The sequence below is a fragment of the Oncorhynchus kisutch genome, linkage group LG15, assembly GCF_002021735.2.
Source record: "Oncorhynchus kisutch isolate 150728-3 linkage group LG15, Okis_V2, whole genome shotgun sequence".
In the NCBI taxonomy this organism is placed as follows: Eukaryota; Metazoa; Chordata; class Actinopteri; order Salmoniformes; family Salmonidae; genus Oncorhynchus; species Oncorhynchus kisutch.
The window spans coordinates 36,228,894-36,244,345 of record NC_034188.2 but is presented as its reverse complement, the minus strand read 5'-3'; the positions used below and the strand labels follow the sequence as shown (position 1 = coordinate 36,244,345).

Sequence of the window (15,452 nt, the reverse complement as noted above, 5' to 3'; positions counted from 1 at the left end):
CAGATCCACTTGATGGCAGAGTGCTTGACTCTTGGGTTACTGTGCACAAGATCCCTAGTTCACATCTGTGGTTTTATTTTTGTAACATAACCCTCCCTGCAGAAGAAGATCAAATAAGAAAAATGTATCTACTACTTGCCATGTGGAGTTCGTTTTATTGGTCTAAAAACATGCAAATGAAATCATGCTCGATGAGAAGCGGCAAACACTCCTCAAACCAAAGCTGCATTTAACACCATAGTACCCTCCAAACTTGTCATTAAGCTCGAGACCCAGGGTCTTGACCCCGCCCTGTGCAACTGGGTCCTGGACTTTCTGACCGGCTGCCCCCAGGTGGTGAGGGTAGGACACATCTCCACCCCGCTGATCCTCAACACTGGGGCCCCACAAGGGTGCGTTCTCAGCCCTCTCCTGTACTCCCTGTTCACCCATGACTGCGTTGCCATGCATGCCTCCAACTCAATCATCAAGTTTGCAGACGACACTACAGTGGTAGGCTTGATTACCTACAGGGAGGAGGTGAGGGCCCTCGGAGTGTGGTGTCAGGAAAATAACCTCTCACTCAATGTCAACAAAACAAAGGAGATGATCGTGGACTTCAGGAAACAGCAGAGGGAGCACCCCCCCTATCCACATCGACGGGACAATAGTGGAGAAGGTGGAAGGTTTTAAGTTCCTCGGCGAACACATCGGGGACAAACTGAAATGGTCCACCCACACAGACAGCGTGGTGAAGAAGGCTGAAGAAATGTGGCTTGTCACCAAAAACACTCACAAACCTTTACAGATGCCCAATCGAGAGCATCCTGACGGGCTGTATCAACGCCTGGTACGGCAACTGCTCCGCCCACAACCGTAAGGCTCTCTAGAGGGTAGTGAGGTCTGCACAACGCATCACCGGAGGCAAACTACCTGCCCTCCAGGACACCTACACCACCTGATGTCACAGGAAGGCCAAAAAGATCATCAAGGACAACAACCACTGACTGTTCACCCCGCTATCATCCAGAAGGCGAGGTCAGTACATGTGCATCAAAGCTGGGACCGAGAGACTGAAAAACAGCTTCTATCTCAAGGCCATCAGACTGTTAAACAGTCATCACTAACATTGAGTGGCTGCTGCCAACATACTGACTCATCTCTAGCCACTTTAATAATAAAAAATGTGATGTAATAAATGTATCACTAGTCACTTTAAACAATGCCACTTCATATAATGTTTACACACCCTACATTTCTCATCTCATATGTATATACTGTACTCTATACCATCTACTGCATCTTGCCTATGCCGCACGGCCATCGCTCATCCATATATTTATGTACATATTCTTATTCATTCCTTTACACTTGTGTGTATGAGGTAGTTGTTGTGAAATTGTTAGATATTACTGCACGGTCAGAACTAGAAGCACAAGCATTTCGCTACACTCGCATTAACATCTGCTAACCATATATGTTACCAATGAAATTGGATTTGATTTGAGAAGGGGTTGTAAGTGTAACCATCAGTGCCCAGCCCTCTAGTGGAGCAGAACTCTAACTGCACAGAACAGTACACAAAGGGTTCATCTCTATTGTATTTCCTTGATTCCTCAAGCCCTCCCCCCCTCCCTCGTCTCAATCTCAAAGCACAATGGAGCAGAAGATCTTCCCCACCAATGCGTTTTGAGGAGACGGCAAGGAGAGAGGAATCAAAGAAATACAAGTATAATTAAGATTCAGCCAAATTGTTACAACTGACACACTGGATCCACTGGGAGAGAGAGAGAAACAGAACAAATGACATAACATATCTTGTTTTATTATTTACAAGCGTTCATTGATGTATTACACCTTGCACTTAAAGTCTGTTTGAGCGAGTAATCTGTGCATGTCGTCATATATTTTTCTTGGCAATGAGATCTACATTATACATAACTTTTAAATGTATGGGACATTTAAAAGTTATTTTGCTGTTTTTAAAGTCTATTTGTTGAACCAAAACTTGCTTCAATAAATAAGGATACTGATATTCTACTTGTCTTTCCTCTTCAGAACACTGAGGAAGACATCTTTTGGGGACTTGCACGTGCCAACATACCGCATCTTCTTTTTACACTCTGCCTGGTTCTTCAGGCGCGTCATCTTTCTGGTTATCATCTCTGTGCTAAAAGAGGGTAAGAGACTAGGATCAGCTACCATACTAGACATCGTCCACACCCACATTCTAAATGAATTAACAAAAGTTTCCTTACACATTTTGCATGCACATTTTTCTTGTAATCCTGCGAGAGAGAGAGAGTGAGGGTGTCACGCAATCTCAAAAGCTACTAACTTGGTCGTACGAGTCTTATTTCAGGGTCATTATGAAAATGTTAACTTACGTCTCCCTTTGCTGCCGATGGCTGTTTGTACTGTGATCTCAAACATTAGTCCGGTTCTGGTGTCATGCAGGAGCTCGCACATAGCATTGCCTGCACTGTACGCCCAATCTCTCTACGTAGGAAAACACAACAGAAGACACACAAGGGTCACATCATTACGGTACTCAAATAGATTGTAGTATTAATGGTCCTTGAAATATTCAGATATTGAGCCAAATACTAATTTGAGAAGCAGACACTAATTCAAGAGTTGAATCATACCATAATGTAAATGGGAGATATGCTGAGTTAGGATTCAGTCATTGTCTGAGTACTAATTATCAAAGTCTTACTTGTGAACAACGGTTGAGTTCCTCCACAAGTTTCCTGTTCAGCAGAATATCCATCTTGATCACATTGGCTGCCCGGTACCCTGTGACAAATCCAAACCCCTTTTCTTAAATTTCTTGATTACACAGTGATCATTCAAACAAATAATTAGCAACATCTGAAAGCCAGGCTGGCTTACCAAGCAGATACTCATGATTTTACCAGTGTAGTTGTCAGGGGCGAAGATGGTCCCCATCACCATGGGATCCAGGTACTCTGTCACTACAGACCTGTCTGAGAACTGGGTTCACTATGCAGATCTTCTCTTTCCCATGCTCCTACAATAGGAGAGTTATAAACTTTGATCACTGTTACCAAACAAGGGCTACCATATTTTAGGTTGTTGTGTGATTTGGATTAATCCCCTCTACCACACGAAACCACACTAATCTACTGACGGAACGCAAGAGGTGGATAACAACAGACCTCCATCCTATGCTAGCTTGCTACCGATGGCCTGGCTAGCTGTCTAAATCGCCGTGACCCCCAACCAACATCTCCACTCACTGGACCCTTTTGATCACTCGAATAAGCATGCCTCTCCTTAATGTCAATATGTCTTGTCCATTGCTGTTCTGGTTAGTGTTTATTGGCTTATTTCACTGTAGAGCCTCTAGTCCTACTCACTATACCTTATCAACCTATTAGTTCCACCACCCACACATGCAATGACATCTCCTGGTTTCAATTATGTTTCTAGAGACAATATCTCTCTCTTCATCACTCAATACCTAGGTTTACCTCCACTGTATTCACATACTACCATACCTTTGTCTGTACATTATACCTTGATGCTATTTTATCGCCCCCAGAAACCTCCTTTTACTCTATGTTCCAGACATTCTAGATGACCAATTCTCTTAGCTTTTAGCCGTACCCTTATTCTACTCCTCCTATGTTCCTCTGGCGATGTAGAGGTGAATCCAGGCCCTGCAGTGCCTAGCTCCACTCCTATTCCCCAGGCGCTCTCTTTTGACGACTTCTGTAACCGTAATAGCCTTGGTTTCATGCATGTAAACATTAGAAGCCTCCTCCCTAAGTTTGTTCTATTCACTGCTTTAGCACACTCTGCCAACCCGGATGTTCTAGCTGTGTCTGAATCCTGGCTTAGGAAGACCACCAAAAATTCAGAAATTTTAATTCCAAACTACAACATTTTCAGACAAGATAGAACTGCCAAAGTGGGCGGTGTTGCAATCTACTGCAAAGATAGCCTGCAGAGTTCTGTCCTACTATCCAGGTCTGTACCCAAACAATTTGAACTTCTACTTTTAAAAATCCACCTCTCTAAAAACAAGTCTCTCACCGTTGCCGCCTGCTATAGACCACCCTCTGCCCCCAGCTGTGCTCTGGACACCATATGTGAACTGATTGCCCCCCATCTATCTTCAGAGCTCGTGCTGCTAGGCGACCTAAACTGGAACATGCTTAACACCCAAGCCATCCTACAATCTAAACTTGATGCCCTCAATCTCACACAAATTATCAATGAACCTACCAGGTACCCCCCCAAAGCCTTAAACACGGGCACCCTCATAGATATCATCCTAACCAACTTACCCTCTAAATACACCTCTGCTGTCTTCAACCAAGATCTCAGCGATCACTGCCTCATTGCCTGCATCCGTAATGGGTCAGCGGTCAAACGACCTCCACTCATCACTGTAAAACGCTCCCTGAAACACTTCAGCGAGCAGGCCTTTCTAATCGACCTGGCCGGGGTATCCTGGAAGGATATTGATCTCAACCCTTCAGTAGAGGATGCCTGGATATTCTTTAAAAATGCCTTCCTAACCATCTTAAATAAACATGCCCCATTCAAGAAATGTAGAACCAGGAACAGATATAGCCCTTGGTTCTCCCCAGACCTGACTGCCCTTAACCAACACAAAAACATCCTATGGCGTTCTGCATTAGCATCGAACAGCCCCCGTGATATGCAGCTGTTCAGGGAAGCTAGAAAGCCAAGGCTAGCTTTTTCAAGCAGAAAATTGCTTCCTGCAACACTAACTCAAAAAAGTTCTGGGACACTGTAAAGTCCATGGAGAATAAGAACACCTCCTCCCAGCTGCCCACTGCACTGAAGATAGGAAACAGTGTCACCACTGATAAATCCACCATAATTGAGAATTTCAATAAGCATTTTTCTATGGCTGGCCATGCTTTCCACCTGGCTACTCCTACCCCGGTCAACAGCACTGCACCCCCAACAGCAACTCGCCCAAGCCTTCCCCATTTCTCCTTCTCCCAAATCCATTCAGCTGATGTTCTGAAAGAGCTGCAAAATCTGGACCCCTACAAATCAGCCGGGCTAGACAATCTGGACCCTTTCTTTCTAAAATTATCTGCCGAAATTGTTGCCACCCCTATTACTAGCCTGTTCAACCTCTCTTTCGTCTCGTCTGAGATTCCCAAAGATTGGAAAGCAGCTGCGGTCATCCCCCTCTTCAAAGGGGGGGACACTCTTGACCCAAACTGCTACAGACCTATATCTATCCTACCATGCCTTTCTAAGGTCTTCGAAAGCCAAGTCAACAAACAGATTACCGACCATTTCGAATCTCACCATACCTTCTCTGCTATGCAATCTGGTTTCAGAGCTGGTCATGGGTACACCTCAGCCACGCTCAAGGTCCTAAATGATATCTTAACCGCCATCGATAAGAAACATTACTGTGCAGCCGTATTCATTGATCTGGCCAAGGCTTTCGACTCTGTCAATCACCACATCCTCATCGGCAGACTCGACAGCCTTGGTTTCTCAAATGATTGCCTCGCCTGGTTCACCAACTACTTCTCTGATAGAGTTCAGTGTGTCAAATCGGAGGGTCTGCTGTCCGGACCTCTGGCAGTCTCTATGGGGGTGCCACAGGGTTCAATTCTTGGACCGACTCTCTGTATACACCTACTCGCCTGTCCAACATCACTACTCTGCACGGCTCTGACTTAGAATACGTGGACAACTACAAATACTTAGGTGTCTGGTTAGACTGTAAACTCTCCTTCCAGACCCATATCAAACATCTCCAATCCAAAGTTAAATCTAGAATTGGCTTCCTATTTCGCCACAAAGCATCCTTCACTCATGCTGCCAAACATACCCTTGTAAAACTGACCATCCTACCAATCCTCGACTTTGGCGATGTCATTTACAAAATAGCCTCCAATACCCTACTCAACAAATTGGATGCAGTCTATCACAGTGCAATCCGTTTTGTCACCAAAGCCCCATATACTACCCACCATTGCGACATGTACGCTCTCGTTGGCTGGCCCTCGCTTCATACTCGTCACCAAACCCACTGGCTCCATGTCATCTACAAGACCCTGCTAGGTAAAGTCCCCCCTTATCTCAGCTCGCTGGTCACCATAGCATCTCCCACCTGTAGCACACGCTCCAGCAGGTATATCTCTCTAGTCACCCCCAAAACCAATTCTTTCTTTGGCCGCCTCTCCTTCCAGTTCTCTGCTGCCAATGACTGGAACGAACTACAAAAATCTCTGAAACTGGAAACACTTATCTCCCTCACTAGCTTTAAGCACCAACTGTCAGAGCAGCTCACAGATTACTGCACCTGTACATAGCCCACCTATAATTTAGCCCAAACAACTACCTCTTTCCCAACTGTATTTAATTAATTTATTTATTTTGCTCCTTTGAACCCCATTCTTTTTATTTCTACTTTGCACATTCTTCCATTGCAAAACTACCATTCCAGTGTTTTACTTGCTATATTGTATTTACTTTGCCACCATGGCCTTTTTTGCCTTTACCTCCCTTCTCACCTCATTTGCTCACATTGTATATAGACTTGTTTATACTGTATTATTGACTGTATGTTTGTTTTACTCCATGTGTAACTCTGTGTCGTTGTATCTGTCGAACTGCTTTGCTTTACCTTGGCCAGGTCGCAATTGTAAATGAGAACTTGTTCTCAACTTGCCTACCTGGTTAAATAAAGGTGAAATAAAATAAAGTTTAAAAAAAAGGTTCACATGACAGTATTCAGATCTGACTTTCTCCAAATTTTGTTACGTTTTAGCCTTATTCTAAAATGGATTAAATAAAAAATGTGCTTTACAATCTACACACAATACACCATAATGACAAAGGGAAATGTTTTTGAACCTTGTCAAACATTACAGGAAAAGATTCCATGCTGTTATACTTGCCAGAGGTGGCTGCACTAAGTACTAAATGAGGAGTGCCAATAATTACGAAACCTTGATTTTGGTTACATTTATTTTGTATTAAATAATTAAATGATTTTGGTTGGTTCCATTGAAACATTAATAAAGTACAGTGCTTCTCACATGTTGGTATTTTGAGGTTATCTCTATATTTTGAATATTTTTTGAAGTATTGTTTGTGGATTGCCAGTCAGGGGTGCCAGTAATTTTGGAGCCCACTGTATATATGTGCATTTACTTTGCTGGGATATCATCACGTAAACTTTTCCCAGCAATAGATGTAATTTGAAGCCCCCTGTAGAGGGTGGTGCTGTGTATTACCTCAATGAGCTTGGCGCAGGACAAGACAGCCTCGTAGGCATGGTGGAGTCTGTCACTTTGACAGAGGAGTTGTACTCCTTCTCCAAGCACTGGTGCAACAACTCTATGTGGAGCAGGCCCAGGAAGCCTAGCCAGCGGAAGGAAGGAAAGAAGGAAAGAAAGACCAAGGGAAAGAAAGTAAGTGAGGAGAGAGTGAGTACGATTTAGGAGTGCATGATCACGACTGAAATTGGTGTCCCTCAAAAAGGAAAACGAATGAAGAACACAAGTATCCTGTCAAGATCAACCCTTCACCACTTGCATAGCTTTGAGTAGTGGATGAGAGATTAGATGATAATTTAGTTGGTATTGTTATGATACAACCTCCAGCCTGCTCCCGGTGCCAGACTGCTGTCCTTCTGCACATCAAACTGCAGTTTCGCCACAGCACTGCGGAGGGCGCTGTAGTCTGACTGGTCAATAGGACACATCTCTGGAGAGAGAGACCCACAAGCACATTCGCGTCAGAATGCAGACATATTCTACTACTGTACATGTTTGTTTATAAAACACCGTCTATTGACGCTGTGTAAATGTTTTGTTTAAATTATTATGTCGATTTTTCAAGGTTGCTGCAGCACCCCTATTTGCCGCAGCTATGGGGGGTATTCCTGGTGGTTATGGCACCTATCAAAACCAAGCGATGAGGTGAGCCATATCATACAATACAACTAAATGCATGAGTATCTGTGTGATCCATGAGTATGGATATGGTAATGCAAACGGGACCTGTAATTTCCAGAAACCTGTCAGCCCAGGTGCTCTTCCTATGGTCAATGTGAGCAATGATGCTGACATGTATGATCCTCTCCACTGGGAACTTTGACATATCTATGACATAACAAAGTTAGTGTAGTTACAGTAAAGGACAAGACTTTATAAAAGAATGGACACTGCATGCACGCTGTCCGTTTGCAATGTGGTGTTCCTTACTTTGTCAGCCTGTGTACTGAGCATACTGGTGGTGTGTGTGCAGAAAACAGGTGCCTGAACAGGTTGCCTAAACACAACGTTGAATTGCAGAGAATTCTACTTTGGGCAGAAATTAGTGTTTGAATCAGGAACGTTTCCTCTCACCACCTCTAAAAGCCAGAAGGTTGAATAAAATCATATTTGAATGCATTTTACCGGTTGTCAGTGTGGTTGGTCCTTTTGGCGGTAGGAATGTAAGACAATATATATCCACAGGAAAGTATAATTACATCACATTTTCAAAGCAATGTTTGTACATTCCTCTGCGCATAAGTAAACAATTACTTGCAGGAGACATGCATACTTGCCCAGTTCGTGATTACATGGATCTGCGTATGCTTCAGGGGATATAAATCTAAATGCATTAAAAGTGCATTGACAAGTTTATGTAATTATAATTTCCTGTGGATATATTGTCTCACATTTCTAAAGCCAAAAGAACCAACAGCACGGACAACCAGTAAAGTACATCAAAATATAATCGTATTCAACATTCTGGCTTGTACAGTTCGTGAGAGTAAACTTTCCTGATTCAAACTCTAGCTTCTGCCCCTAACGCCGGGTTTCTAGGCAACATACATCGGTGTCGAATGCCAGTGCAAACTGTGTTACAGTTATGGCTCCTTCATCTTGTTTGATTAAAGTCCCAAAATATGCGTTCTACACCCTTCAGGATGTATTAAAGACAGTTAGTTACTGCTAGCTAATACATTCGTTACAAAGCTTCAGTGCATTGACATTTAACTAGCCAATTTAACGCCGCAGACCTGGTTAAATCGTGTCAACCTTAGCTACATTTCTTTACATTTCAATCACAATGTGGGAATTCTAAGCGGTGTGATGAAACATCCGCTTTAAATAACTTTGCCTAAAGGTGATTTTCACCTAACAAAAAAAACATGCACAGTAGACAGTCAGGGCACAACAAAGTTGGGGTTTAAGGTTACTAACAGTGCATCATGGGAAATGTAGTTTGGCACCTGTTGCTCTTAAAGGGGCCCTATGGTGGTTCCAGAAGTGATTTTCAATATTGCAAAAAAAATGATTTGTGCTTTTACTAAGACAAAATTATAAAGAGTAGAAACAGCTTGAGTGGGATAGCACAGGAATAGGAACAATTTAGTTACACTCACTAACACACTAGATAACCTAGATTGTTTTATGTTATACCAACTGAGCCAGGGTCAGAATAAAATGTGCCCCCATTTCAGGAAGATCGCTTCATCCTTGTTGAAGAGCAAGAATGCCTTGTGGCTTTTCCGACTCTTTCAGGTTAGAGTTATGTCTCCACTGACCTGGATAAAGCCCCCAGCCTAAATTTCCACAGGACTATTTCTAACATGGCCATAAAGCCAGATAGGCGACTGGCACGTCTTGTGAAAACTGACAGTGTACCTTTCTTGTGTAGGGCCCAAACATCTGACAGTTCCAATTATCCTCTGGGATGAGTTTGACACCTAATCAAAGCCTTAGAAAAACATCGAAATGCAACCCAGAAAAGGGGAGACGGCTGATTTGTCAACAGAAAAATTGGGTTTTTGTTGTTATTTTTTGTAACCAGTAGTGAACCTTGGTAGGAGCAGTCTATTATTGAGTTGCAGGGTGATGACAGATGTTCAAATATCGTCATATACAGTATTGTGTAGCAGCCTATACTATGAATGGTGCTGTTTCTAGGCCATTCCATTATTTCCCACATGGTGGCCCCCTGCACAGATGACAAGAATAGGAGGGTGGAAAAATCATTGCCATGGCAACATAAGACAGCAACCCACGCATACTGAGTAGGTCCCCAGAATAATGTTCAGATAAGAAATCAAATAAAATATCTTTCCACCGCCTTCATCTCTGACCAACATCCAATGAAACCACTTGAAGGCAGCGAGTGTGTGCATGTGAATATGTGCGTGTGCCTCTTTCTCACGATGACAACTCAATTACGAGTCTCCTTCCTTGTCAAGTGTGGATATATTAAGGCCAGTTGTACTGTTTTTCTTGGTATTCTTCCATTATGAAAATGCTAAGCTTTTTCATAACCAGTTCATATCCAACTCGTTAATTGTAATAATCAATTAGCTCAATGGGTTGCAGATGGATCCAGGTTTTTCAGTGCCAGCACGCTCATTAAGATTTAGATTAATTTGATAAAATAACAAAATTATTATTTAGACTACCTGTCACAAGTGAATTATTCTACATTTATTACTTCCCCATGCTATATGAGTGGACTCGTTTTAATTTGTTGGCCAACTGCCCAATGACTCAGGCAAGACACTGAGGTAACAATCTTATTTTACAAAGTTGGATTCAAACAAAGGTTCTGATCTCTAATGCAGTACCACCGACCAGACAGGACTGGGGGGGAAATGTGGTTGATTTACAGTACCAGTCAAAAGTTTTGACTCACCTTCTCATTCAAGGGTTTTATTTATTTTTACTATGTTCTACATTGTAGAATAACAGTGAAGTCATCAACACTATGAAACAACACATATGGAATCATGCAGTAACCAAAAAAGTGTTAAACAAATCAAAATATATTTGAGATTCTTCAAAGTAGCCACCCTTTGCCTTGATGATGGCTTTGCACACACTTGGCATTCTCTCATCCAACTTCATGAGGAATACTTTTCCAACAGTCTTGAAGGAGTTCCCACATATGCTGAGCACCTGTTCGCTGCTTTTCTTTCACTCTGCGGTTCAACTCATTCCCAACCATCTCAATTGAGTTGAGGTCAGGTGATTGTGGAGGCAAGGTCATCTGATGCAGCACTCCATCACTCTCCTTCTTGGTCAAATAGCCCTTACACAGCCTGGAGGTGTTTTTGGGTCATTGTCCTATTGAAAAGCAAATATTCCAACTAAGCGCAAACCAGATGGGATATCACTGCAGAATGCTGTGATAGCCATGCTGATTAAGGGTGCCTTGAATTCTAAATAAATCACTGACATTGTCACCAGCGAAGCACCATCACACCTTCATGATGGGAACCACACATGCGGAGATCATCCGTTCACCTACTCTGCCTCTCACAAAGACAGAGGTTGGAACCAAAAAGCCCTTTAGTAGTGGTTTGCTTGCAGCAATTCGACCATGAAGGCCAGATTCACGCAGTGTCCTCGGAACGGTTGATGTTGAGATGTGTCTGTTACTTAAACTGTGAAGCATTTATTTGGCCTGCAATCTGAGGTGCAGTTAACTCTGATGAACTTGTCCTCTGCAGCAAAGGTAACTCTGGGTTTTTCTTTCCTGTGGCGGTCCTCATGAGAGCCAGTTTCATCATAGCGATTGATGGTTTTGGCGACTGCACTTGAAGAAACATTCAAAGTTCTTGAAATGTTCCGTATTGACTGACCTTCAGGCCTTAAAGTAATGATGGACTGTTTCTCTGTGCTTATTTGAGCTGTTCTTGCCAAATTATGAACTTGGTCTTTTACCAAATAGGGCTATTTTCTATATTATCTTACATTTTATTGTCAACAAATGACGTGCCCATGTCTTTAGAAAGATGCATTAGCCATAGATGAAAAGACCACATACGACTAAAACTCTCAGTCCCACAACAGCGAGGAGATGGGATTGGTCCTAAGATATTGGCAGGTAGCCTAGTGGTTAGAGTGGTGAGCCAGTAACCAAAAGGTTGCTGGATCAAATTCCCAAGCTGACAAGGTAAAAATGTGTCATTCTGCCCCTTAACCCACTGTTCCCCAGTAGGCTGTCATTGTAAATAAGTATTCGTTCTTAACTGACTTGCCTAGTTAAATAAAGGTTAAATGTAAAAAATAAAAGATAATTCCCACAAGGCTGTGAGCTGTTTCCAAGCAATAAGAAGTTGTTTTTGAGTCTCACAGATTTAACTCCCATAATGTCATTTGAACCAACGTGCAACACTACTGTTGTCAGGAATCTGCTTCTTGACTACTGGTAAAATTCCAATTAAGTCGGTGACTTTAGCACCTGGAAAACAAAGTATGCGTGTATCTTGGATTGACACTTGCTTTACCATTGAGCTCCCGATTAAAACGGTAGCTAGCCATTTACCGTTATTGTTTTCTTTTGGAGCCTTTAGCACAGCTCCATTTTTATTCTTGGTTTTTCCAACTCCACCTCAAATCTGTAAGTGATTTCTGTATTGAAATCAAAGTCATGCTGAAGTTCACAAATGGCCTGCTGCACTGAGGTGGCACAGGAATACAAAACTGTGTCATTTGCGTAGAGATGAATGTTACAAGTATTAACAGTGTTTCCTATGTCATTAATATACAAGGTGAACAATAATGGACCCATAATCGAAACCTGAGGAACACCTTTTTGAATCTCAAGAAATTCAGATTTAACCCCATCTGTCAAGATGGCCTAAGTTCTGTCGAGAAGATAATTCTGAAACTATAAACAGGCTGTATATCCCAGGCCTATTCTTGATAACTTTTGACAGGTCAATAAACATGGCAGCACAGCTCTTTTTAGCATCCAAGGCAATGACAAAATCAATACCTTTGAGCTGTTCTTGCCATAATATGGACTTGGTATTTTACCAAATAGGGCAATCTTCTGTATACCACCCCTACCTGCTCTTGATACTAGCCATCCCGGATCCGGGATCGTGAATACAGCCTCAAGCTCATTACCATAACGCAACGTTAACTATTCATGGAAATCGCAAATGAAATGAAATAAATGCTAGCTCTCAAGCTTAGCCTTTTGTTAACACTGTCATCTCAGATTTTCAAAATATGCTTTTCAACCATAGCAAAACAAGCATTTGTGTAACAGTATTGATAGCTAGCGTAGCATTTAGCGTTAGCATTCAGCGGGCAACATTTTCACAAAAACAAGAAAAGCATTCAAATAAAATCATTTACCTTTGAAGAACTTCGGATGTTTTCAATGAGGAGACTCTCAGTTAGATAGCAAATGTTCAGTTTGTCCAAAAAGATTCTTTGTATAGGAGAAATCGCTCCGTTTTGTACATCACGTTTGTCTACCAAAAAAAACAAATTCAGTCATCAAAACGCCATATCTCTTCGATGATATATCGTTCGTGAAAGTGTGCTTTCTCCTCTGAATCCCATGGGAAAAATGCCTGCAGCTGAAGATTACGCACCAATTTAGACAAAGGACACCGGGCGGACACCTGGTAAATGTAGCCTCTTATGGTCAATCTTCCAATGATATGCCTACAAATACGTCACAATGCTGCAGACACCTTGGGCAAACGGCAGAAAGCTTAGGCTCGTTCAGGGCACATTCACAGCCATATAAGGAGACAATGGAAAACAGAGCCTCAAAAATTCTGCTCATTTCCTGTTTGAAGTTTCATCTTGGTTTCGCCTGTAGCATGAGTTCTGTGGCACTCACAGATAATATCTTTGCAGTTTTGGAAACGTCAGAGTGTTTTCTTTCCAAAGCTGTCAATTCCATGCATAGTCGAGCATCTTTTCGTGACAAAATATTGCGCTTAAAACGGGCACGTTTTTTTATCCAATAATGAAATAGCGCCCCCATAGCTTCAAGAGTTCATTTGTGAAAGAAATTCCACAAATGAACTTTTAACAAGGCACACCTGTTAATTGAAATACATTTCAAGTGACTACCTCATGAAGCTGGTTGAGAGAACGCCAAGAGTGTGGAAGGCAGATATTTTTTTTCATGGCACGAGACACCTGTCTTATTCATGCCTGCCTCAGTGGTGGCTGCTGGGATCACACCAGTATCACCAGTGGTACATTTACCGTTAATTCCCATAATTTGTCATCTACAATGTTTGTTTGGTTACGGTAATTTGTGTTATTGCATTCAATATAGTATTTTTACAGTATTTTACTGTTCTCATTGTTGGAGTGGACACGTTGTTTGCAGACTGCACAATCTAAGCTACACTTGTGAGGAACCAGTTTTGGTTTATTTCATTCCATTTAAGAGTTGTCAATCTATTCATTGATCAATTCATCAAATGTATTTATAAAAGCCTTTTTGCATCAACAGATGTCACAAAGTGCTGTACAGAAACACAGCCTAAAACCATAAACAGCAAGCAATGCAGATGTTGAAGCACGGTGGCTAGGAAAAACTCCCTAGAAAGGCAGGAACCTAGGAAGAAACCTAGAGAGGAACCAGGCTCTGAGGGGTGTCCAGTCCTCTTCTGGTTGTGCCAAGTGGAGATTATAAGAGTACATGGCCATTTAAGGCCAGATTGTTCTTCAAGATGTTTAAACGTTCATAGATGACCAGCAGGGTCAAATAATAATCACATTGGTTGTAGAGGGTGCAACAAGTCAGTACCTCAGGAGTAAATGTCAGTTGGCTTTTCATAGCCGAGCATTCAGAGGTCGCGACAACAAGTCTGATAGAGAGAGAGTCGAAAACAGCAGGTCCGGGACAAGGTAGCACGGCCGGTGAACAGGTTCGGGTTCCCTTGCTGAAAGCAGAACAGTTGAAACTGTCACACCTTCATTTGTTTCACCTGTCCTTGTGCTTGTCTCCACCCCCTCCTGGTGTCACCCATCTTCCCTATCCCCTGGGTATTTAAACCTGTGTTTTCTGTCTGTGCCAGTTCATCTTGTATGTTCCAAGTCAACCAGTGTGGTTTTCCCCGTGCTCCTACCTTTTCTATTCTCTTCTGCTAGTCCTCCCGGTTTTGACCCTTGCCTGTTTTCTGGACTCTGTACCTCGAGCCTGCCTGCCCCACTATACCTCCTGGACTCTGAACTGGTTTTGACCTTTTGCCTGTCCACGACCATTCTCTTGCCTACCCCTTTTGGATTATTAATAAATATCAAAGACACTAACCATCTGCATCTGGGTCTCGCCTTGTGCGCTTATAGTACGAACTGGCCATTACAGACCCAGCAGACTAGGACCAGCTCTAGCATGTTGTCTCCCTGCAGGAAGCCACCATTGGGAGGCATGAGGAGCTTTTGGAAGGGTTCAAGGCTATCATGGAGCGAATCAGTGAGTTAGCTCATAGGCAGCCTGCCACCTCTGAGACCTCCCAAACACCCAGTAACCTGTCTACTATCAGTGGTGGGTTTGTACAGCTTACCCCGGCTCCCGAGATCCCGCATACCTCCTCCAGAGAGATATTATTGGGATCCTGGAACCTGCTGGGATTTTCTTTCTCAATGCTCCCTTATTTTTGAGCTACAGCCATCTTCGTTCCATTCTGACCGGTTGAAGATAGTGTATATTATTAC

At 42.6% G+C, this 15,452-nt stretch overlaps 1 pseudogene; it reads right to left on the bottom strand.

Annotated features, from left to right (window-relative positions):
- Window positions 1-2,016: 2,016 nt before the first annotated feature.
- On the bottom strand, window positions 2,017-7,923 carry LOC109905980 (translation factor GUF1, mitochondrial-like; annotated as a pseudogene).
- Window positions 7,924-15,452: the final 7,529 nt, after the last annotated feature.